Source organism: Macrotis lagotis, unplaced genomic scaffold (genome assembly GCF_037893015.1).
Source record: "Macrotis lagotis isolate mMagLag1 unplaced genomic scaffold, bilby.v1.9.chrom.fasta BILBYCTG245, whole genome shotgun sequence".
NCBI lineage: Eukaryota > Metazoa > Chordata > Mammalia > Peramelemorphia > Peramelidae > Macrotis > Macrotis lagotis.
In genome coordinates this window covers 102,132-127,348 of record NW_027422152.1, presented here as the reverse complement: position 1 = coordinate 127,348, position 25,217 = coordinate 102,132, and the positions used below count along the sequence as shown (strand labels likewise).

At 43.6% G+C, this 25,217-nt stretch overlaps 1 pseudogene; it reads right to left on the bottom strand.

Annotated features, from left to right (window-relative positions):
- The window catches only part of LOC141504129 (G patch domain-containing protein 2-like), a 51,540-nt pseudogene that overhangs the window by 12,410 nt on the left and 13,913 nt on the right, over positions 1-25,217 (bottom strand).

Below are 25,217 nucleotides of genomic sequence, written 5' to 3'. Positions count from 1 at the left end.
TAACAGGCTTTTAACTTCTCTCTGCCTCAGGTCACTGGAGAAGGAAATAGCAAACCTCTGCAGTATCTTTGCCAAGCCTATCCCCTGTACTTATATGGTCGCCATGATTACAAAGAGTGGAAAACACCATAAGCAATGCTATTCAGTTTAATGAATAATATACACAAAGCTATCTTTGATTTCATCTTATGTAAAATAGATTCTAATTTTAAAAGATTTTTTAAACTTATTAAAATGCTTTTCAAATTTTTTTTTTATGTCAAGCAGAAAGGACCCCTGAAATTTTCTTTGTCCACCTTCCATTTTATCTTTAAAGATGCCAAAAGACAGAAATGTGTTAAAGGAAAGAACAGGAAAGAGAAAGACAGTAGAATCTATGAAACATATATTTTATCAGACTTTGTGGGTGGTATCCAGGAGCTTGAGATCATTGTCACCCCCAAGATCTGGCCTCCACTTCATCTCATAAAGACTTTACAAGAGGGTAGTTGGATGGGAGAAGCTCAATTTCCCTTTTACCCAAACCAGGCCATTCTGAGCTCTTACAGAAAGCTGAATGGATCATCTGCCCAGGCTTTATTTGCCATAACTGTCATGGAATCCCAGTGAGTCTGGAGCTGGTCATTGTTCAGCTAGACCCCGGCTGAGTGAGGAGCTGCCTTCCCTCCTGGGAACAGTGCCTCGTGATTCTGTCCTGCCTGCCTAGCCTGTGTTCAGGGTTTTTCCTTTGAGGGAGGGCAAGCAGGCCCAAGATTTAAAATATTTTAAACAAATTAGCTATTGACTTTCTTTAGACCATCTAGTAGCAGAGGAAAATGAAATCTCTGGAGCTGCTGGCCACTTCCAGAAGGAGGGGTTTGGTCCCCAAGCACAGGAAGAGTCTGACACTGCTAGACAACTGAACAACTGTAAGAGATGAAAGGGAAAGGCGGAGGTTGAAGCAGGCTCAGGATGGGAACCCTCAGCTTGTGGCCCTACAGTTGGAGTGAGTGGGGTTGGAGAAACCTACAGGATGGCTGGTGGGTGGGCAGGGACCCCCTGATGTGAATATTGAACAAGAGACCTTGAACTTCGGCCTGACCATTTATGGGTTAGTGGTCTCTCTGTCCCATTTATACTCTCTTGACAGGACCCTTCATAAGGGAGGGAAGTAGGGGGTAGCCCTCCAGAACTGAATTATTTCTGGATAGTCTATACTTCTCTTGAATTCAGTCTGTTGACAAATGAGGAAAGACTTTGTTGTTCCCATGGAAGGGAACTGTGGGGAGGAGCCTTCCTTGTTCCCAGATGCAGCTGCAGAGTGGCCTCATTGTCCAGACCATGTGTGAATGGCTCCTTCGGAAGGAAGGTGGAGGAGCAAGAAGACAGAGAAGGGTGGGGAACATCAGGATTCAGAATGTTGGAGTTGGGGAAAGCCTTACTTTGTATTGGTCAGTCTGAAGATGCTGCAGGAGACCCCTGGAGTAGTTATTATGGAAGTCTGGGCAGGCAGGGTTAGAAGAGCAGAATGGCCAAGGAGCATTGGGGTGGTGAGGGTGGGGGAAGTATAGACAGTGAGGATAAATCACACTGGAATACATCTTGCCACCATGCCTCTGGAGAGAGGGGTTATGAGGGTGGGCCAAATGAGAGGACTTTTCCTTTTGACCAACCTAGGACTTTTTCTGATCTTCCTGGGATCCTGGGAATCTCAAGACTGTGAAGAGGTAAGCCAGATATGTCCAGCATCCTACCCACCCCAAAAAACCTCTCCCCTCCCCAGATGCCCCATCTCTTCTCAAGAATCTACCTTGAACCTCAAGGTCTCTCTTTCACCTTTCCACTTTAGACACTCCCAGGCTAGGAGTTCCCTTCCAGATGGAGAACATGCCCAGTCCCCACTGACTTTTTCTTGCTCAGTCTGACCCCAGAATAGGATACCAGGGAGTGTTTGAGTGTTTTTTGAGTTAAGTTTTAATAACCAGATTTACTAAGAGAGTAAGGGGAGGGTCTGAAATTTAGATATTTAAGTAGTCTCAGTCCAAACCTTCAGTTCTCTGTCCATTTAGGTGATTGGGACTGGGGGATATATCAAGGATGGCTTGTCCAGAGGTCAGATACCCAGTGATGTGGGTAAGGAAAGAGAGATCTTGACCTTTGTCCTGCCAAGTTCTGGGCAACAGTGTCTCCATCCTACCTAGACCAACTTTGCAAGACCCAACTCTTGGTTTCCTGGGGGATGAGATAGACCAGGGAAGGGACTCTTACCAAATTGTCTTATCTCTGGAGTGAAATACTCTTAAATCCATTCTTTCAGGAATTAATTGAGGGAAGAATTTACTATTCTCCTCCTGGGGAGACATGGGATGGGAATATCCTGGCTCCCAATTTGTGAACCTGCAGAGTAACGTCATCCAGCCCCAGAGTGAACATCTGTTTGAGGATATGAAAAAGCAAGGGCAAGTGTGATAGAGAGGAGAGGGATGGAGTAGAGGAGATTCAGAAAGGGGGCAGGGATGGGAGTAGTCTTGGTATGGGTCAGTCAGCCTGAAAGCCTGGAGGAGGCCCTTGGGGAGATTTTATATTGGGGAGGTCTGGAGGGCAGAATTTTCAAGGATAGGTGGGGACATGAAGGTGGGGGAAGTGGAAAAGAGAATGGAGGAAATAGGATTAAGTCTCATCATGGAACCACTTCTGCCAATCCTCTCACTTGCTGCCAAAATTCCATGTAAGACCGATCTTTGACCATGAGATCTCATGCAACCAGTGAGACTATAAGTCTGCACTGGGCTCCCGGAATGTTCCAGTCACTGTGTTAGGCTCTGGTACAGGCAGAAAAACTAAAAAGTCTTGTTCCTTCAACTATCGGTGGCATCACTTGATGTGGGGAAATGAGAGATAACGATATAAGGAATAAATTGGGGGAATCTGATAGAACCTGGTCTGGCCCAACAGCATGACCATCAGTACCAAACCCTTTAGGTCCCCCTCTCCCCCACAGCTGCCAGGCCCTAGACCAGAACATGTAGCCTGGCGTTTGTGGGCTGTGTCCTGGTACTGTCCACACAGTGCAAACTCCTGGTTGATAAATTCTCTTGTATATAACCATTCTGTGGATCTTTCAGGAAACCTGGGAACAAAAGCCATCATTTATAGTCTAGTGGACACCCAACGCCCAGAGAAAGCCTTCAGGTAGCACTTATGATTCTGTGACGTCCTCCACCCAATTGCCACTTCTCTGAGCTGGGGAACAAGCCTCAAGAAGAACCTTTGTCCAAATCTGTCACCCAGAACAAAGCAGAGGGAGCTCATTGTTCACTCAGGATGTGTGATCAGGGACATCCTGGATCTTCCTCAGTGTATAAGGGGGAAGCCATGCCTAGGACCTGCTCTCCAGGTGTCCTTCTGGCACTGTGACCTGATTCCTAGCCAGAAATAGGTGCCATCAGCTGAAACTTCTTTGATCTAAATGGGCTCTGGTGTAAATCCTTGCAACAAAAATAACCCTTTGCATTTTTTTCCTAGAAAAGTTTCAGATTTTTGTCTTATACTTTTAACCCCAAAGCCAGATGAATCCGAGGCATTTCCATTACCTGCAATCAGTGGTGTTATACGAAAGTTCCTGGAAGAGGATTTGTAGTGAGACATATGAAACAAAAGGGAAAGAAAATATAATTAGGAATGTATCGTAGCAGTGTTTTGTCTGGGAACTGTGATCTACAGATTGCCTTCCCCAGAACACAGGCCTCCACTACCTGTGGGTGGGGATGGGAAGGCTTTCTCTTTTAACCAAACCAAGTTGATGCAGAGAATTATGACATGGATGTAGCAGAAACAAAATGTTAGATCTTGGTAAGTGGGTGGAGGTTCTCCACTCTTGAGATGTCAATTGACTCCCAGGGTTTCATTGCTTAATGTAAAATCTATATCTTGTCTCCTCATTTCCAACCCCCAGTCTTCAACCCTTCACCTGGTTTCTTCCAATAAGTGGGCAGGGAGTACCCTTTTGCCCTTAGAGCCCAGATGAGGGGCAAAAACCCAGTCCTCTCTCTCTCTGACCCAGTCAGCTCTCTCAGACTGTCTTTCCTTATCTGCCTTTAGCTGGCTCTGCCACACTCTCTGCCTACTAGGCTATTCTGTGTTAAGTGCCTGCTGACCCTTCAGGAGGAAAAGTCTCTTAACCAGTTCACTTTGTTGTATTTTATAATGAAATCCTGAGCAGTTTGAGAGAGAGAGAGAGAGAGAGAGAGAGAGAGAGAGAGAGAGTGCTTGAATTCACTCACCTTTTCCATGGCCTTCAATCTTCTGTTTTCAAATTCTAAAATTTTAATAATCGAAAACAAAAACTTTATCCTGATATGTTCAGGGAATCTCAGATTTTTTTTGAACTTAAGTCTCCTACCAAGGAATCAACCCACCTCCCCCCCCACACACAGCAAAACCACTACCTTCAACCTATAATTTATCACTTTACAATCAACAGCCCCTGCTCCAGGGTTTGGAAGCTCCATTTTCTGATGTTTCTGCCCCCCACCTACCTGCCAACCTTTGATCCTTCCTCTCCCCATACATTTTTAATACAGGCTGTGCTAGGAGAATTGGGGAATGGCCTGGACCTTACACAGTCTTTGGATCTGGCCCCTCCATTTCTTCTCCCTGTAAGTGGGAGAGGGTAGGGGAACTATTACGTAAGTCTGCTATGAAGGGAAAGGGAGACCTTGAGTTTCGGTCTGGTGATGTCTAGGCTACCTTTGACTCTCCCACATGGATATTCATAGTTTCAGACTATTTAACTTCATGGTCAAAGGGGCATGGCCCTCAGAATTGGGGTATTTTATTGAATTTTTTCAAGTCCTATAATGAACTCTGGGGAGCCTTTGTTGTTTCCCGGGATGGTGAGACATGTGGTGGGTCAGGGTGCTTCTTACCCCAGCCATGCACATGCAGAGTAGCCCCACTGTCCACAAGAGTCAACAGAGGGAAGGCATGGTCTGTTCTCCACTTACCACACATCATGGGGGCCCCTAAACTGGAGTTTCAGGTGAGGTTTAGGAGAGCACATTCATCTCAATTTTTTATTAGATGCTTGGTTTTCTGAAGATATCAGGACTTAATGGGAGTTTTCAAATTGGGCATTTGAGGAAATTAGAGGCCTCTCTGAATTCAGACATCACTTTCTCTCTGGGGATGAGATAGTGACAATGTCGCCTGACTGTCCTCAAAGGTAAAATGGCCCAACCTCAAACTGCAATCCGGGAAGGATGCCCAGTGTAGCTCAGATGTGGCCATTGGTCTGCACTATGTGAGAGCAGGTCCTCACCTGTGTGATGTCTGAGGAGGGGGAGGATGTGGATGCAGAAGAGGGAGGAATTTCAGACAGGTCTGTTAGGCCCCTCCTTGGAAACAGCTGCTCCTTTTATTGAGGTCTAAGCATGAAGGTTGGTTTCAAGGGTGGGTCTTTCACCAAAAAATCATCAGGTAGCCCTAGACATCTTAGTGTAAAGAAAGAAGCATGCCTAGGACTTTTCCAAGGCCAAGGGGTCATGGAAGGATTTCAGAGGGTGGAGGTCTGCAGCCCTGATTTCAGATTTCCTCTCTAGATCTCTCGGTAATTTTTGACCATCTCCAGCCCAACCCTAGACCTGCCTTGTTACAGATCCATGCATCCACTAAAGGGTTGTCAATCTGATAAGAAAGCTGACATGAATTTTATTGATGAATTTTTCCATAATAGAAAGCAGAGGGCAGTTAGGAGGTGTAGTGGATAGAACACTGGCCCTGGAGCAAGGAGAAACTGAGTTCAAATCAGGCCTCAGACACTTAATAATTATCTAGCTGTGTAACCTTGGAAAAGTCACTGAACCCCACTGCCTTGTAAAGACCAAAAACAAAGAATCATAATAGAATACAGAAATTGGTTTTTGACTTAGTTTCAAAACTCTTTGTATCATTTCTAGAAAAGATGAGGGACAAGTTGATTTTGGGGTTTTAAACCCCTTTCAAGGGGAATCCAAGCAATTTCGTTTCTCCTTTGTAGAAACTGGTCATAATCAAGTGAAAAAGGAAGGTATTTGAAGAATGAAAATATTTAAATCTGTCCCGTGTTATGGAATTCCTTGTCAGACCTTGCTCTGACTCTCCCAAGTCTCATCCTCTCTATAGTCAGGGACCAGTGAAATGAAGAGATCTTGACAGGTGAAAAGGATCTTTCTCCTTGGGCACCTAATCTCTTTGCCAAGCCTTCTGATTTTCAGAATGTTTACATTGTTTTGGATATTCACTCACTTTTCTTCATAAGAGCATTAAAGGTGACCGAGTTCAGGCAGACTGGACCAAGTGGTGTAGTTTCTCCCTATCCCATCAGTCTTCCTGGAGTGTGGGGGGAGGCTGGAAAGCACACTTGCCAATAGAAAGCAAAGTCTTTACAGTTGCCCACCAATACCCAGAATATGAGGGGGAAGTCTTGCGAGAGTTGGAGGGTGCTTTTGAGGGGCATGTGGAGGGTGTTTAGCAGGATGGTGATGATGAAGGAAGGAGGAGGGACATCCCCTCACTTCATGCTCCAGCTCCTGCCACTCCTCCTTGAAGCAGGAGGACTGCCCAGGTGTCCGCTGGGTCCCAGGGCCTTCTGCCTCTGTGCTGGCATCTCTGCAAACCAGCTGTAATTCCCCTAGACCAGGACCTCCATTCTACTATTGAAGTAGAAACTAGTGCCTGATGGGATGGGATGAAGGGGATTTCCCTATTTCCCCCAAACTCTCCTTTTTTGCTTTGCCAGAAAGTGGAGGGTGTTCTGGGGGTTGCAGGATGGTTCTCAGGAACTTGGGAATTACTCCCTCATCAAAGACTCCTCTTTCCCCCATTCACTCCCTAGGGAGTCTGTTTTCCTTTCCCAACAGATGGCCTGCCAGCCTGAAACCTCACTTCCCTAAGGCAGGAAAAGTCATCAGCATAGTCCACTCTAGGAGGCAGGTCCAGTTGGAGCTCCTGCCTTTTGCATTGGAAGATACAGGTCCCAGGAGTGTGGTGAATGCACTCTAGGGTCCCCTATCTCTGTTTATGTCTCTATCTCTGTCTCTCTCTTTTTCATTTTTCTTAATTCAGTCCACAACAGGAGAGGAAGGTGCTGCACAAAGATGAAAACAGCCTCAGGATGCTGAGCTCAGCAAAAATCCAGGACAGAATGATGGCTGAGAGCCAGCAGGCACCCCTAGGGGATAATGGCAAGGGAGATCTTGGACTTCTACTGGATGATTTCTAGGGCTGCCTCAGTTTCCCCTAAAATCACTAAAGCTGTTTCCAGAAGCCAGACCTGTTGGCTTAAAGGATATAGGAGGAGGGGTGAGTTGCTCCCTAATGAAGCCTTGGATTCATTCCATCAGGATTTCTGGGAAGACTTTGTTGTGCTGGGGAGGGACAGATCACCTGGGCTCCCTTCGAGATCCTGCAGGGCAGCCTGGGTGTCTGCTGGGAGGGGGGAAACTACTCTGGTCCTCCTGACTCCAGAGCCAGTTCTCTGTGCCACCTAGCTACCCCTAAGGTAATGGAGTTAAGTGACTTGTCCAAGGTCACACTGCTTGGCATCAATAGGAGTCTGAGAGCGAATTTGACCTCAGGTCTTCCTGACTGCAAGGCTGGTTGACATGACTTTCCTTTTTCCCAGAATTTCCACAGTTTCCAAAACAAACCCTTAGTCTTGGCTTTGTGTTGAAACACATGGGGGGGACTCAAGGTGCCTTTCCCCTCCTGTAAGGGGAAAAGTAAACAAAGTGTCCCCAGCCTGTCCTGAAAACCATGTGATCAAAGAGTTTGGAAAGGATGCCCAGAGCTGACTGTTCTTTTGGGAACAATTCTGCAGTGACTCAAATTCCCAAGGCCTGGTCTCTCAGGCTGACATGTCTCTGGGGATCCCATTCACCTGTAACAAGTCAGGTGTCATGTTGGGTGGGGGACGACCAGAATTCCGGAGGCAGCTCCAGAGAGGAGGCCAGAGGCCAGGCATGGTCACATAAGTACAGACAGACCCTGAAATCAGTGCTGCAGGCCTCTGCCCTCTGAAAGCAACCCATATTCCTTTGGCCTTGGGAAATAGAGTCCTAAGGACTCTAGGTGCCTAAGAACTCCAGCTGGTTCCTGAACCCCACTCCCAAAGCATCCTTAATGATCAGCCCTCAATGAAGGGAGGGGCTGTTTAGGGAGGGGTCTGTTTGGGCTTGTGTGAAATCCCTCCCTCTTCTGATCCACTCCCTCCACCTCCTCTGCTGCCTCACCCAGGCCAGACCAGTGGCCACATGAAGGCTACCTTGAGTTTCCTTCTTATTGCAACATGGGTTTGGCCCAGCCTAGCTTTGAGGATGGTCAGGTGGCATTGCCATCATCCAATCCTCATAGATATTCAATTGCAGTGAATCCACTAGTTTTCTCCAACGTCTAGTTTCAAAACTCCTAAGACCCTGATGAATTTTTTTCCAGAAACAAAGCTTGGAATAAAATCTGGAGATTTTATCCTACATGCCACCTGCAACCTAACCTTAGGGTTCTCCATGATGCCTGGTGGGTGGAGGGTGGACCATGACTTCCCTCCAAATCATTAGCTTCTGCTGCTCTCCCAGAAAGTTTAAAGGTCATTTCTCAGATGCAGAAAGTCATGAGAACTCTCCCTCCTCCCCAAGACTCCAAAGTGAGACTGCCCTGGCTAAGCACAGTGGGCTCCATGATGATGAGGATGGGTCATTCCCTGACTTCCTATTGCCCTCAGGCCTCACTTTCTAAGAGCTGGAGGACTGCCCATTTGGCCTTTTTTTTTTTTTTTTTTTTTTTTGGTTTGAGGAGTGTTGGCTTTTGCTTTGTGGTTTTTCAGGGTCAGTGAGGGACAAATAGTAATTTACTTTTTGGGGACATAGACATCTCCAGTGGGACATTCAGAAAGCAACAAAAGGTCATACAGACAGACCCAGATGGACACAGAGGCAGAACCAGGAGACACCTGGACAGAAGTATTGAGGAACCCACAGACAGACCCAGGGACACAGAGACAGATCCAGGACACACAGACAGACATATGGAGGGACACAGACAGACAGAAATAGAGGGACTCACAGACAGAAACAGAGGTACTCACAGACAGTCACACACAGAGGGACTCATGGACAGACATACACAGACAGACTGACCCAGAGGGACAGTGAGAGACACACAGGGACACATGGAAATCCACACAGAGGCGTATGACCCAGAGGGACACAGACAAGGAGAGACATGCAAGGAGTGACAGACTGACCCAAAGGGACACACAGACACAGGAGGCTACACAGACAGAACCAGGTACATAAAGGCATACACTGTGCTTACAGACACAGAGGGACAAATAAAGGACACAGTCAGACAGGGAGACACACACAGAAAGACACAGAGGGACACATGACAGATCCAGAGGTAAACACAGACCCAGGCACCATGCCACCAGATTCAGAGGGACACACAGTGGGACATCATGACAGACACAGAGGGTCAGTATGGAATCAGCCTAAAGGAGAGGGTGGAGACAATGAGGATGCTGGAAGCCTGAAAAACCCCAAGCAGAGCCTGTGCAATCACCCCCCGCTGCTCATCCCTAACTAAAATGGTCCTGTCTTGCAAGTGGAGAGCAAGGACAGTCACTCCTTGTTCACTAGGAGTTACTCCCTGTGCTCGGTGTCTTGGGATACCAGCAAAAGTAGGGGTTGGGCCCTGATTCCTAGAAGCTCATACTCTAAAGGAGGACAGAATCAATTACATGTGATCCAGGTTGGATGCCATGGGGGTACGTGGCCAGTCCTTCTCACAAGCTGGGACTGCCCTAGCTTGGCACAGTGCGGGGGTTGGGCTGCATGATGATGATCCACAAACATTTCCCAACTTCACAGTTCTGCTCAGCCCACACCTTTCTGAAGCAGCTGACCCTGGGTGTTATGGTCTTCTCCCCCGGACTGACCTCTCTCCCCTTCTTCCAAGATCTATTGTGATTCCCTCTCCCCTTCTCTTTTTTTCTCTCCCATTAGTTGACTAAGCCCCTTAGGGTAAGTCCAAGTGTTTCTAGTTTTCTGGGTATCCTGGTGTCTCTGCTTCCAAGCCGTGGCACCTCCAAGTCAAGGATAATCAGCACAAGTGGTTTAGGAGGAAATGGGCAGATGGTGATCTGGCAGCATGAGTGGGAAGATGGATTCCTGCTTCCTTTGGCCTCACTGCCTCCACCTTTTTCACCTCTCCCTCCAACCTATACCTCCTGGGTGGGTCCTTCTGTTCTCCTGACCCTATTATAGACCCAGGCCTGTAACATCTGTCTCATCTGCTCCTCCAGGACCAGTCCAAACCAAGTCTGTAACTGACTTCCCTCCCCTCTTCTGAAACCTGCCCTAGCCCTCCCTGCCATCTCTTTGATGGGCTATGTCCCCCCCAACCTGAAGAAACCATTTACACTTGTGAACAGGGGGACTAATCTGCACAACCATGGCTGGGATAAGAAGCACCCTGATCCCCCCAGATGTCTCCCCAGCTGGGGGAAAAGCAAAATCTTCCCACTGTTCATAACAAAATGAATTAAAAAAAAATCCAATAACACCCCTATTCTTAGGCCACCACCCTTTGGGCCCCAAGTTAAACCAACCAGTGGGTCTTGAACAATGAACATCTCTCTGTGACAGAGTCAAAAGTAACCCAGAAATCCTCAGGCAGAAAGTCAAGGTCTCCCTTTCCCTTTCTGGCTACCTTCCCTGTTTGTCACCCCCAACCTTTCCCAACCACAAGGGTAGCAAGGTGAGGGGACATGATCTGAGATTGCTTAAATGCAAGTCCTTCTGACTCTCCAAATACTACCTGTATTCAAAATTAAAGAATCCAGGGGGGGCTGATTCCCACCAGCCAAAGGAGAAGCAGCAAAACTAAGGCCAGGTTGGGCAGGAATGACTAAAGGGTGGGAGGTAGGTGGGGAGTTGCATCTTCATCACAAAAGGGAGCTTCCAAATCCTATGGCAGTGAGTGTTGGATATAAGTTGACATATTATAGATTCCATGCAGACTTTCTTGGGGCAGTGTTGAGGGAAGTGCATTTCTTGGGGGGTACGAGTAAATCCTTGACAGGAGATCCATGTTCAACACAACTCTGTGACTCCCAGAAGATATTGCTTGGGAAAAGGATTGATTTGATTAAAAAGGAAAGCCCTCCCTACCAGATACCCCAAATAGAAATTTTTATGAAGGTAGGAGAGAACAGTACTTTGGAGATGACCCTCTTTAGATCGTGGAAATCAAAGGAAAACAGTGCTAAAATATATTCCAAAGTATATTTTCTTTCCCTTTAGTTTCATTTGCTTCACTAAAAATTCTCCTCTTCTGGAAGCTTTTTTATAATACCACTGAATGCATATAAATAAAATGTTTTGAATTCATCCAGCCTAGGGTTCAAAAGTAAAATACAACAACTGAATATATAATTTTGGGACAAAAATTCAAAAGTGTATTGTTTTGCAAGGATTTGCATCAGAGCCCATTGACAACAGGGATGGTTAGGTTGATAGCACCCATTACTGGTCAGGTAGCCATTTGCAATGACTGAGGGACACCAGCAGAGCAAGTCCTAGAGATGGCTTCCCTATTGGTCCCTGAGAGATCCAAGATGTCCTCAATCGTACACCTGAGTGAACAATGAGCTCCCTCTGCCCTGCTCTGTGTCACTGAATTGGACAAGGAATCTTTTTGAGGCCTCTTTCCCAATTCAGAGGAGTGGTAATAAGAGTGGAGAAAGGCCCCAGAATCAGAAGTATTGTCTGAAAACTTTCTCTAGGGGTGGTGTGTCCACTAGACTCTAGGAAGGATGACTCTTATTTCCAGGTTTTTTTGAAGATCCACAGAATGGTCACATAAAAGAGAATGGACCAAACAAGATTTCCACTGTGTGGGCATCCAGGAGGCAATACAAAAGACCCATGCTACATGTTCTAGTCTATGACCAGGCAACCTTGATGAGAGGGGGATCAAAGGGGTTTCATGTTGATGGTGATTCAGGGTTGTTTTGGGGACCAGGACCACCTCTATGAAATTTGCCTGTGATTTATATTTTATCATTATCTCTCCTTTGTACCCATCAAGTGATGCCACCCATATAGGGACTAAGTGTTTCTAGTTTTCCTAGCTGTACCAGAACTAAGAACAGCAACTGGCACAAGCTGGCAGCTGAGTGCAGGCTGATAGTCTCACTGATTGCCAGGCATGAGATCTCATGGTCAAAGATGGGTCTTAAGTGAAATTGTGGCAGCAAGTAAGAGGATTGGCAGAAATGGTTCAGTGACAAGACTTATTCCTTTCATTCTCATTTCTTCTACCTCCCCCACTTTCATGACCCCTTCTGACCTGGATCATTCTGCTCTCCTGACCTACCCAATATAAAATCTCCCCAAAGGCCTCTTCCAGCCATTTCAGGCTGACAGACCCAAATCAAGACTTCTCACAACCCTGTTCCTTTTCTGAATCCCACCCTTACTCCACCCCTCCCATCTACATCACATCTCTCCTTGCTTCTTCACCTCCTCAAATACATATTCACTCTGGTACTGGACAAGAGGTAACTCTGCAGTTTCATGAACTGGGAGCCAGGATGTTCCCCTCTGACATCTCACAAGCAGGAGAATACCAGATTCTTTTCACAATTAATTCTTGACAGAATGGATTGAAAAATATTACACTCCAGAAATACTATGATTTGATAAGGGTCCCTCCTCCCCCAGGCCATCTCACCCCCAGTAATCCAGTAATTGGGTCCTGCAAAGTGAGAGTTGGTAGAAAAGAGACAATATAAACCCAGAAATCCTCAGGCAGAAGATAACGGTCTCCTATTCCTTACCCACCTTAGTGAGTGTCTATCAAATCAAAGAGAGAAAATTCTAAAAGCTGCCAGAAACAACCAATTCAAATACCGAGGGTCTATGGTCAGGATTACACAGAATCTGGCAGCATCTACATTAAGGGCTCATAGGGACTGGAATATGATATGCAGGAAGGCAAAACATCTTTGTTTACAACCGAGAATCAACTACCTCGCAAAACTGAACATGCTTCTCCAATCAAGAATGGTAATGGCAATGGCATTGCAGATTAATAGGGTGGAAAATGGGGAGGCCGGGAATTGATTAGAATTTTCTTTCTTCTAAAGTACTGTTGAGTGATGAATGTTTATTCTGTTCAGTTGGGGAAAAATGAAGTCAAAAGAAAAAAGAGACCTTTGGGAATCTTGAGATGCAAGAAGGGGCTGGCCCTGCAAGGAGGGCACAAACCAGCAGTCATTCATTTCCATGTTTTTCCATGTATCAACCCAACTGCTATGCTTCCCACTTTGTAACTGACTTAGTCAGTGTCCAAATAAGATGAAAGACACGTTGCCATGGTTGCTTGTTTCTTGTGCCAAAGTACAGTCCACATCATTTTTCTGTGATCCTCTATGCACTCATCTTCCCTACTCCTGGCTTTTTAAACCATGGGCCTTTCAGACTCACATGATCTATAGGGTTATAAGATCCAGAACAGAGAGGTCCTCAGTTCAACTCCATTTCCTTATAGATGGGGAAACAGAGGCCCAATTAAAAGACTTTTCCAAAGTCACACAAGGTACAAGAAACAGTCGTAAATTCAATCTAGTTCTTATTTGGAAGGATAATTGTGTCCTTGATAAGTTTGGAGAATTCTGTTCAATTGGAGTACTATGTGTTTTCTTTCATTGAAATTTTATTTTAATTTTTGAATTACATGCAATGGTAGCTTTTCAACATTCATCCATTAGCAAATTTAGGAGGTCCACATTTTTCTACTATCCTCCCTTCCCTCCCACTCCTCCGTGGTGGCCAACAGACTAGTAAAAGTTGTACTTTTACATTTGTGCTTACCATATTTACATATGGGTCATGTTGGGGCTCTGCCTTTGAGGAGAGTCTGACAAAAAAGAGACAAGCCAAGATGACATATTCCTTGAAGGGATTTGGGGCCATACCACCCAAGGCCAAATGAAGGGGCTGATCTAGGGCAGCAGTGTCATAGTGATCTTTTATATATCTGAAGGTCTGACCTGTGAAAGAAGAATGAGGAGCATTCCAGTATACTAAAGCTAGAGTCAAGAGGTATTGGCATCAAGTATGTGGAGTCAGGAAAATATGCTCTCAAATAACAGTTCTGATGCACTTCCTCACAATGTGACACCAAGCAAGCTATTTAACTTAGCTTATTCTTCATTTCCTTATCTTCCCAGAGCCAGAAAAGAGCCCTGTAAAGTAGGGACTGTTATCATCCCCATTTGACATAGAAGTCTCAGAGAGGTTAAGTGTCTTGCCCAGAGTCTTCCAACTTGAGGTGTCTCAGGCAGGATTTTAGTTGATGCCTTCCTTCCTCCAAGACCATCACTCTGTCTAGTAGACATACTATTGCCTCTTGAGTGCTGAGACTTGGTACTAGAGGAAGGTTCAAAGTCTATATGATATAATTCTTGACCTCTTGGAATTTGTAGTACATATGCACACAGATTTCTAATAGAAAAAGAGTCAATAGATTCTCTTTTACTTGATTTATGACTTTATTTGTAAACAGATTCGTAGGAGAGATAGATACAAACTGATCACTCTGAGAGGTTTGAGGTAGAGAAAGCCATTAGGGACTGGGAGATCAGAATAACTTCTCATGAGAAATGACCTTTACAGGATAATTTGTAGAGAGAGGGGGGATACATGAGTATAGAACATTGCATGTGACATAATTTGTTGTAGTAGTATTTGCTGATTTTGCTCATTATTCCTTTACTTTTTTCCCTTTAAAATTGTCATAATAATGACTCTCGGGGGGGGGGGGGGGGAGAATGACACAGGGGAAAATCTAGGCAATATAGAACAAGAGATATTAATAAATATCTATGTAAAAAGGGAACAAAAGAATGATGTCTCATGGGAGGAAGCAGAGAGGCAATGGGTCAGTTGAAATTCCAGAATCAGGTGGAGGGGGTATTGGCGGAGGGGAGTTCTAAGGATCAAACAAGAAAATGCCCATAAAGTTCTTTGCAAACCTCAAAGTATTATTCAAATATCAGCTGTTGCCATCATTCTTATTAGCCTCAATGAGTCAGCCTGAGGACAGATGTGTTTTAAATTCTAGGGAAGTCAGGTTCTGGATAAAGCCTCTGGAGCTATCCAGCAATAACATAATCTGCTCTGGGAGGCAGTGAGAGCTCCATCACTCAGACCATTCAAATCAGGGCCCTCAAGGATTCTGGGGAATAGGCTGGACTGGGTGACTTCAAAGTACCCTTCTGACTCTTTCAGATCTGTAAAGTTTGTCTCGACACCAGGCCAGACTGGAACTGCAGGAAGGCATCGTGGATCATTGTTTTCCCATTGGGTGTCCTTTCCCTGTTTAGCCAGTCCCCCTTTGCTATCCAGCAGTTAGTGTGTTTTAAGTATGTGATAAAACATGGCAGTAAACTATTATTCTTTGCTCAAAACTCCATTTCATAGCAGGCCTAGATGCGAGAATTTCTCTTCCAATCTTCCATTCCTGATAATGAGTGCTGTTCACTGACCTTTCCCCCCTGAGGCACATGTTAGTTTTCAAAATGCAGATAAAACACATTGCAGGGAATTTGGAATCTTAATTTCCTTGAGAAAAGGGACTTAATAAGCAGGAGTTACCTGTTCCTGAGCAGACAAACACATGAACACAGTTCAGAGATGAGGGGAGAAGGAGAAAGGGCCCAATTTTCTATGAAGGCTTCCCTCTCTTCTTTTTGCCTCTTGTCTAAGGGCTGTATGCTTGGCAGGGGAGCCTAAGGAAGCTTAGGAGATGTGAGCGGTATATGAGTGTTTGTGTGTGTGTGTGTGTGTGTGTGTGTGTGTGTGTGTGTTTATATGTCTGTATGTATGTGTGTGTTTGTGTGTGTGTGTTGTATGAGAAACACTGAGATAAAGTGAGATTGATAAAGAGCAGAGAAAGAGAGACTGGGAGGCAGATATTTGGAGAAAGAGAAAGGAAGACACAGAGAGGGATTGAGAAAGAGAGAGATTAGGAGAGACAGAGATTGAGAAAGAACAGTTATGAAAGGCAAGAGAAAGTGAAATGTTTTGAGAAACACGAGAGACTGAGAGAGAGATTCAGAACAATAGAGAGAGTACAGAGATTTAAAGAGAGATTAAGAGATTGAAAGAGACTGGTTGAGAGACATTTAGATAAAAAGAGACTGTGAGAGTACAGAGATTGAGACAAACGAGAGAGAATGAGAGTTTGAAAGAGACAGACTATGAGAAATATTTAGAATAAAGGCCTGAGAGACTACAGAGATTGAGACGAGAGAGACTGAGAGGTTGAAACAGACAGGCTGAGAGACTGATTTGGACAAAGAGAGACTGAGGGAGTACAGAGATTCACAGATACAAGCTATATTAAGAGAGAGGTTGAAAGGCAGATTGGGAGGTATTGAGAGAGATTTATAAAAAAGAGACTGATGGAGTACAGAGATTGAAAGAGATAAGGGAGATTGAGAGGTTGAAAGAAACTGAGAGACTGAGAAACACGTAGTAAAAGAGAGACTGAGGAGTACAGAGATTGAGAAAAACAAGAGACACAGATTGAAAGACAGATTTAGAAACAAAGAGAGATTGAGAGACTGAGAAACTAGATGTAGTAAAAGAGAGACTGAGGGAGTACAGAGATTGAGAGAAACAAGAGAGACAGATTGAGAGATAGATTTAGAAAAAGACTGAGAGAGTACAGAACATTGAAATAGACAAGTGAGATTGAGAAAAAGGTTGGCACAGATTAAGAGAGACTGAGACAGAGATTTAGAAAACAAGACACTTACAATAAAGATTGAAAGAGAGAAGAGATTGAGATAATGAGAGGTTGATAGAGATTGAGAGAAAGATTGAGAAAAAGAGAGAAATTAAGAGACAAGAGCGATAGAGATTGAAAGAGAGCTTGAGAAAGAACCAGACAGACACAGAGGCAAAGAGTGACAGGGAGAGTGGGAGCGATGCTGGGAGTTGTGTTTCTAGCAGTTTAACATGAGGCAGGGGAGGTGATCACATACAGGTGCTGAATGTCTGATCAGCTTCTGACTACAGCAATGATTGTGCATAAATCTTAGGGCCAGAAATTGGCAGCACCATGCCTACAAAAGGGTTGAACTTTTTACCCTCTTCTGATATAATTTATGCCCTATATCATTTGAGAGAAAGTTATCATGGCTTTTTTGGACTCAACTTTCTTCCTGTCTCAAAACTCTTAGGACATCACCTAATCTTGGCAGAAAATTAGATAAGGGGTAAGAGAAGGGAGAATTGCTAGAGAGAGACACTGAGAAAGTGGTAATGATACCTGGAAACCTATCATTCCTAAAGGTCTTAAAGGTCACACTTAAGTGTAGAGATCTAAAATAATGTTGATTTTCCAGAACTAGATTTTCCTAGAATGGTCATAAAAATAAAAGAAACAGCTCCAGGATTTTGAATATAATTTTCAATAACTCAAAAAGCAAGGCTTTCTTTTCTCTCTTGGCTCCTTTGTATAGTGGCAACCAACCATCCCCCTACCCTGATATAACTTAAAGTGCCAACAATCCAATCCATGAGTTCACAAGTTGTCCCTCAATCCACCAATGTCAGGTTTGATCTCTTGATGACTCTAACAGCCTGTCCCCAGACCCTAAAGTTCCTCACTGTATCCAGAATAGACTTTGCCAACCTTGAAGCATGATAGCAATGGACTTTGAGTGTGGGTCTTAGATTACCTGGGCCTTCCTAAAATGAGGGCTTTATAATAATGACCTTGTACATCATCTCGACATTTATACAGAAATAAAAAGACCCTCAGGATCCTCCTCCCTCTTCTCCCCCACCACCCCAGGACAAAGGGTCATTTCTTCCCAGTTCCCCCCCCCAAGTGCTGCCTCCACTAACTCTGGCCTCACCTCACCTGACCCTGGTATCACCTACCCCAAACCTGGCCTCACCTCATCTGACCATAGTGTCACCTCCCCCAACCTCTGACACAAAAAACCTGTTCAAGTCAATGATAGGGGGTTATTGAATTCCTTGTTTATTCCAATTCCTATGAGTTCTTATGTGACTTGGGAACTTGATCTTTTCATGCTGGTAACCCATTTTATCTTGTACTGCAGTCCAGATTTTCTTCATGGTCCACTTTGCCCCCTCAAGCTCACTCCATGCTTGCAAAGTGGTTTCTTTTGTGTCGAAAATCAGACTTACATCACAATTTCAGTTTTGCTTCTTCCCAGGACAATCTTCTCTTTCTTTTGTGTCCAAAACCAGGTTTTTTCAGTGCTCGGAGTCTTGTGTCTTCTGTTCCGACCAATCTATTTCTTCCATGTCCACATCGTTTTTTTCTTCCTGCATGTCAGCATGTCATCTATTTCAGAGGTTGAGTTTCTTTCTTGATCTTCAGGTGTTGGTGTGGTATCTTCCTTGGTAGTGACACTTTGACTTTCGGAGTCAATGGGGTCAAAGCAGTGCCATCCGACTCCCCTCGGTCAGGTGATGAGAGATTAACTTGATGAATTTGGGGGGATAATACATCTTCTGCTGTGGACTCCATCCTTATTTTACCCCTCCAGCAATGAAGTGAAGAGAAAACACCTAGCTTTGTAAAGTTACTGTTGTCTTAGTGACATCATGCCACATCATCAGGCTTTATATTGTTACCTTTTCAATTATCCCAGAGGTATCTGAGTGGAGGAACCAATGGCAGGCCTTGGGTCAATTTACCCCTCCCCCCATTAAAACACACACACACACACACACACACACACACACACACATATATAATTATATATAATTATATATAATTATATATATATATAATATACATATGCTTATATAGGCACACATACACCCTTTTCCCTTAGTTTGCTTGTCTCCCAACACTGTTTTCTAAAAGCTCTTCCATCTGTCTTACCTTGCTATTCAGGGCAAATGAACTTATATCTTTTATGTATTTGCAAAGCTCTGTGCTAAGAACTGGGGAAATGGGGAAAGAACAGTTCCTGCTCTCAAGTCAAATGGTTCCTGGGGGAGCTAGTGCCAAGTCTGACCATGCTACTTGCTTACAGGACTGGACCCTCCCAATCCCATATTCTGCTCCCATTTTCTGAGCTTACTTTGAGAAGGCCTAGATGATCCAAACCCCAACTCACTCCCATTCCCATTCCTAGAGCTCTTTTAAGTTTTCCAAAGTACTTTCCTTATACAGAAATACTGTAAGGTAAGTTTTGCATTGCTTATTATGTTACCCAAAAGGAAACTGAGGTGCCGAGACCTCAATGTCCTTGCAGCTAGCAAGTATTTGAGGTAGAATTCAAACCCAGGTCTCCTGAATCCAAGTCTGGCTTTCTTCCCATTTTTGCAAAACTTGAAGACAGTAGATGATGAGCCAGTGACATCATGGAAGGGCAGCTTTCCTCATTGACACAGATCATATCCCATTTGTGTGCTCGTCCTTCTTAGCCACTGCCTCAGTTTTCTCATCTGTAAAATAAGGACAATAAAAGCACTTATCTCAAATCTGACTGAATAAAAAGATAATTATAAAGCACTTAGTATACTGTCTGACACACAGGAACCACTAGCTCAATGTTGGCTACTATTCTTTTCCTCTAGGAGGATGCCAGCTCCTTGGCAGCACTGATGTTTGTATCTCCAGAACCTAGTGCTTTGCTCTAGCTCATAGATGTTTAATAAATGTTGAAATGGAATTGAATTGCAACTCTCTCATATGCTGGCACAAGTTTTCTATGAGGTGGTATGAAGTAGCTGGCTCTGAAATCAGAAGAAACTTAGGGTCAGATTCTGCTTCTCTTCTGATGCTTCTTAATTAGATGACCCTAGTTATATCTGTTAACCTCCCTGATCCTTAGGTCAATCTTCTAAACACGACTACAGGGCTGCTGTGGAGCTCATTGAGATAACGTGGACAGTGTACCATGATAACGTTTAAGTGCTATCCAATGTCAATGACAAGTGCTATCTCAGAGATGAATTACTGGCTGTATTGCGGGAGGGGGGTCCCTATAGATTCCTTAAATTTCTAGGGAATTTGGCAAGCTTCAGGATGTCTCGTGTTTCCTTTTTCATTTTTCATTCTCAGCCAACCTCCTGTGGCTATACAGTTTCCCAAATACATTCTGGCCCATTCTATTCCTCCACTTTAATTCTGAACCCTACTCATGTCCAAATTCATAGGTAGCCATGGTGGGCTTCCTCAGTGGGCTGTCCTTCCGTGTGCAGGCTAGACTCTGAGAAATACAATTTTAATTCACTTGGATTTTCCTGTTGGGCTCTCCAGACTGGTTTCTTCCTCTCATTGAGAGGACCTACTTTTGATGCAGTGACCCCACAGTACTCATATCAGTGAGAAATCAGGACAGTGGACTTTTCCTGGATCTTGCTCAGAGAATTAGGGCTGAGAACTTTCCCATGGTTCTCCAGGGATAAGAGAAGCCCAGTGTCAGAGTCACAGAGGAAGAGTTTTCAGGGGCCCAAAATGAGGGCCTAGAGTATGATAGAGATGGCAAGTATCCTTCCTGCCCTGAGATGGAGGGTTCTGAGAGGCCATGACTGAAGAGGGTGAGAAAGACCTAATTCTGGCCTCTTCCTCAGCTGAACCCCCCCCCCCCACCTCTGAAGCAGTTAGGTAGACAACTTGGCAGTTTGCTGTTCTTGTCTAAAGAGAAACTTCACAGTGGTCAATGACTGAGTGGCCCTCAGCTCTGCCCAACTTGGAAAGGAGTACAGGATTACAGTTTTAGAACTAGCAGGAGGGACCTTAGTGGTTCAAAGGTCAGATTTAAAGGCAGAAGGGATTTTACAGACATCAAGGCCAAATTTCTCATTTTACACTTCTGGAAACCTAGGGCCAGAGAAGGGAACTGACTTGTCCACAGTCATCCAGCTACTTAGTGTCTGAGTTGGAATTTGAACCCAGGTCTTCCTAACTCCAAAATCAGGGCTCTACTCACTGCCTGATGCTGCTTCTCTCCTGTCATCTGACTCAACCCCTTCATTTTCCATTAGATGGGGAAACTGGGGCCTAGAAAGGATATGTAATTGGCCCAAGATGCCATGGATTATAGTCAGTTAGGATTTGAATAGATTTTGCTCCAAATCTAGAGCTTTTTCTTCTTCTGAAGGAAGATCAGTTAGACAAGAGCTAGTTAAGGCAAGCTCCCTCCTGTGTTCTTGCTGGCTCAGTAGCATTCAATGGGTCAGAAGCTGTCCAATGTGCTGTGGAAAGAGGAACATTTCAGGCTCTTATGACCTACCTCCACAACCCCTGTACCTGGCATTGGAGGCTCTCCAATGTGCCGCCCCCCCCACCTTTTCATCCTTATCTTCCACTCCCCCTCCCCCATATGAACCCTATGCTTCAGACAGACTGGACTACTTGGACATCAGCTGCAAAAGATTAATGTTCCTCAAATGGGCAAAAGATGTTAAGAATAGACCAGGCTCAGGGGCAGTGAGCAGCCCCATTCTCTTGTGCAGGGAGTTTTTGTGAAGGGAGTTTTGATGCCCTATCCAAAGGTGAAAGGACAGAACTAAAAAAGCATGTGTGTGGACTTTTTCAGATGTTGTTACCCACTGCAACTCATCTTTCTGTGCCTGGAATTCCTGTGTATTGTGCCCTGGCAACATATTAATGACAACGTTGACATGGATTTAAAGGGTATCATGATGGCAGCTCTCTGAACCTAGAGCTTTGTTTATCCAGAAAGATCTCAAATGAAAGTTTTAGAAATGAAGCAGCCTATGCAGGAAACATAGGTAACCCCAAAGCAACTCTTGGGCCACATATTAAATGGATACCATTTCTATAGTGTTTTCACCACCGGGCACGTTATGCTAGCTCATTCAGGCCTCAGAAGTATATCCTAATATTGTCATGCCCATTTTCCAGATTGACAACCAAGACTGACAGAGTTCATGTAACTGGCTTTAAGTTGCACACCTGGTAGGTGTTTAGAAGAAGGCTTTGAACTCTGACCTCTGGCTCCAAACCTAGAGTGCTCTGCCTGCTGTCTGTTAGGTTTGAGATGCCTAGGGGGCATCCAGGTAGAAATGGAATTCAGAGAACTCAGTGTGTCAAAGATTCAGAACTGCATAGATATTATGGCGGGAGCCATGGGGACTGATGAAATCACCAACAAAGAGAGTATAGGGAGACAACTGGGGAAACAAAGGAAAGAAACATTTATATATTAAACACTTTAACAAATATGATTTCATTTGATCCTCACAATAACCTCAGGAGGTAGGAACCACTTTTACAGTTGAGGAAAATGAGAGAAACAGAGATAAAGTGACTTTCCCAAGGTAATACAGCTAGGAAGTGCCTGATTGGAGTGGAAGTCAGTCTCTTCCTACCTCCAGGAGTGACAATTTGTTCAATAGGTCACCAGCTGCCTCTAAAGAGACTTCAGACCAGAGTTCTGGTATATATTTAATCGTGGGGGGATGGGTTGGAAAGAGATGATCCTGCAAAGACAACTGAGGATAATTTTATGACACTGGTAAGACAAGAACCATTACAGAACAGCATCAAGAAAACCTGTTTCCTCCCATAAGAGAGGAAAAAACAATAACTCTGGAACCAGACTTAACAAGTGCTTTTAAACAAACATCAGCAAAACAAATAATCCCTATGCTACATAAACTTTCCTTTTTTTTTTGGCAAGGCAATGGGGTTAAGTGACTTGCCCAAGGCCACACCGCTAGGTAATTATTAAGTGTGCATTTGACCTCAGGTCCTCCTGACTTCAGGGCCAGTCGTCTATCCACTGTGCCCCCTAGCCGCCGTACATAAACTTTCAAAAACAAAGAAGGCACAATACCAAGGTCCTCCAATAAAAATATTGTCCTGATAGTCAAACTATGCAAATATGTAAGTAAAGATTATTAATCTTACTTTAACAGCAGGAACACAGAAGGAAATGCAAACATACAAAGCCAATACCAGTATATTTTAATAAATTTTGGTTTTATTTCCATCTTTGCTTTCCCAAGTCTGAATAATGATTCCTCCTAGGCAGAACCAAATTCAAGTTGCCAGAGGCTACACTGTTAGGTGTAAGCTTTAACTGGCTCCAGCCCCCCACCTCCTCCTGGCCCCCAGAAAGCTCCGCCCAACTTTGACTCTTCCTTCGGAGGAAACACCCTTCCACCTGAGATGGAGTAAGTCAGACTCATTCTGGGATATGGACTGTGCCAGCTCCTCAGGCGGTCTGGGAGGGACTAGAACTGGAAAACCTGGAGGGTCACACAATGATGGAACAGAAAACCCCGCTGGGTTGGGACTCAGAGACATGGTGAGGGGCCGGCTTCCCACCAGGCCGTGGGTTAAACGAAACCTTTACAAACCCAGAGCCCTGCGCCCTGGGTGCCAGGTAACTGATACCATATATTGCAACACACTTTCCCAATTTACCATTTGTTTTCAGAAAGTGTAACCTGTGTACTTTAATTTTAAGAACACAACACCAACATCAAAAATGGCTGTTAACCAGAGCATTGTCTTCATTTAATGGTGCAAACACTGCCAAGACTAAAGTTATGGCTTTTAAATATCACAGGTTACTACAACACATTATGAAGTAGAATGAATATAGAATTACTGCAGTAGATAAGTTTGTACAGTCAGCCTCTTTGGGGAATCAAGTCAATAATTGAATCTCCAATTCATAAGACATGGGGTGACTTCATGCTTCTTACCAAAATATTCAACTAAAAATGAATTGGAGCTATGCCAATATGTCATTTCCCCCCCCTTTCTTTTCCTCTATTTGCCATTTTGAAGGCAAAACCTGGGAATTAGTAATGTTTTGATTGTATTCTGTTACTTTTCTGAAGCCCTCATCTTTTTTTTTGGTTGTTTCTCTAGAGTTCTCTAAGTAAACTATCTTATTATTTACTCAGAGAGATAATTTTATCTACTCTTTGCCCATTTTTGTCCTATTGTGATAACTGGCATTTCCGGTACTCTTTGAATAATGAAGATGATAGACATATCAGTTTCTTTCCTGATTTTACTGCAAAAACTCCATGTTTTACCATTACAGATAATACTAGCTCTTCATTTTAGACACTGTAGAGGATATTTTCATCATATTAAACAAACATCCTTTCATTCCTGTGATTTTCAGTTTTTGGACATTGATGGTTGTATATTTGATATATGATTTTTTGACATATATTCATGTAAATTAATGGCATAATCATATCATATTTATTATTTTCATTAATATAATTTAATATTCTAATTAGTTTCCTCCTCTTGAATCATACTTGGAATTTTAGTATAAATACAACTTAGTTAAAAAGAGATGAATTTTTTTAATGTTACTTTAATTTCTTTGCCACTATTTTATTGATCTTTTGTAAATTTTCATTAGTACTACAACTTTATAATTCCCATTCTAGCTTTGATTTTTTTCCCCTAACTTGACTATCAGGACAATATTTTTATTATAGAAAGTTGTGTCTACTTTATTTTTAAAGGTTTATATATGGCAGGAAATTTGTTTTGTAGCTATTTATCAGAATTCACTTGCAAAGCATTTAGTCCTAGAGCTGATTTTTTCTTCCTTTATTACAATTAATTTTGTTTCATATTTTCCTTCTGAAATAGGGTTATTTATATTACCAGTTTGCTGTTAATGTGAATGAATACTTGATGGTTCTATAGCTCTTCTTCCATTTCATTTAAACATTCAGTCTTTCGAGCATACACATGACAATTTTCTTTTTAGACTTCTATTGGTTTTATCTCCCTTTTATCATTTATTATTTTAATAATTTGGGTTTTTCTCTCTATTTTTTATTTTATTTTATTTTAGTTTGTCTTTTGCAAGGCAAATGGGGCTAAGTGGCTTGCCCAAGGCCACACAACTAGGTAATTATTAAGTGTCTGAGACCAGATTTGAACCCAGGTACTCCTGACTCCAAGGCTGGTGCTTTATCTACTACGCCTCTCTCTTTTTTTAAAAATTAAATTAGCTAATGGTTTTTCAATCAAATTGTTCTCAGAACCGCTCTGTTGATTAGTTAAATTTCAAATTTATTTCACATTTCATTTTTTTAAATTTGCATTTTTGTGCTTGTGGGAATTATTAATTTCCAAAATTTTGAATTATTTAAACTTCATATTCAGATACTTTATCATGTTTT